The sequence below is a fragment of the Mesitornis unicolor genome, unplaced genomic scaffold, assembly GCF_000695765.1.
Source record: "Mesitornis unicolor isolate BGI_N332 unplaced genomic scaffold, ASM69576v1 scaffold18863, whole genome shotgun sequence".
NCBI classification, from domain to species: Eukaryota; Metazoa; Chordata; class Aves; order Mesitornithiformes; family Mesitornithidae; genus Mesitornis; species Mesitornis unicolor.
In genome coordinates, this window is record NW_010175572.1 from 8,592 (window position 1) to 9,762 (window position 1,171).

Consider the following 1,171-nt stretch of genomic DNA (forward strand, 5'->3'; position numbering starts at 1 on the left):
TAATATAGAGAATATTTTTCAAATGTCAGTCTGATTTTCTTTTTTTTTTTTTTGGTTACTTGTCATTATTTTTTAACTGGAAGTATTTTGCTTAAGACTTTGTTTCATTACAGTGTCACACAGAGTCCTTAGCTTGCAGATGTTTCTTGGGTATCATCTCATGTAAGGGTACGATTTCTCTGAAGATGAACACTATGTTTAATTTACTTGGGTAATAAAAGCAGACAGGTAAGGTTCAACGAAAAGTGGCAGATCCTACGGCCTTGTTCTTAGGTAGGAGTACTCAAATGAATTACAAATAGCATGTGAGAGAAATAAATTAAAAAACCTTTGGCAAAAATATGTGCTTTTGTTGAGTACCATAGGTTAATAATCCCCTATATTATTAGGTAATATATGTTAGCCTAGGGAGAGTGTCAGTATAAATTGCGACAGGTATTGATTGTCTTGATTTCCTTGATGTGAATAGCAGTGATTTACAGTCATGGGAAAGAAGACCTTACAAGAGTGTTTTCATTGAGATGATCTTGAAGGGGATGAATGGAGCTAGTGTGGCTTTAGAGTAGGGTTTGGTTTAGATGCTATACAAACTATAGTATCACCATCCATTTGTGAATGGTGATAACCCTGGGCTGTGTAGTGTTAAGTGTGAACCGTGCAGAGTTCAGTGGCAGGTCCAGAGGTGAAATTGGAGAGATTTCTGGTTCAGTTATCTTTTTCACTTGCTTGAGAGAAATGAGCAATTGTTTTGTGTGAACTAGTTGGGGACCAGGAAGAGAAGCTGTTGGAAAAGGAGGCAGGATTTGATGGGAGCAGCGGAAAGGATGTGCAGTGTTGGTATCGGTGGAGTTGGGATGGAGACCAAAATGAGTGAGTGACAGTCAAAGTAGATCTCAGTGTCGATGATGTCCTCCCTCAACATGGGGTCTGGCTGGCTGCTGCTTGAATGTATCCCCTGATCCTTGTCAGCCTCCTGTGGGCATGGCTTTTGAATCTGCATGAAGACAGGGCTTGGGTCCTGTTGAGTCTTCAGTCTCCAGTCGTGGTGCGAGGCCCACGGAGTAACTCTTAGCTCCTGCCAGGAGCTGAGTAGGCAGTTGCTCAGATCCTGTGTGAGATGTCACTCTGGCAGTCTGGTTACAGCGGCAGCATTTCTGCAAAACCTGGCGAC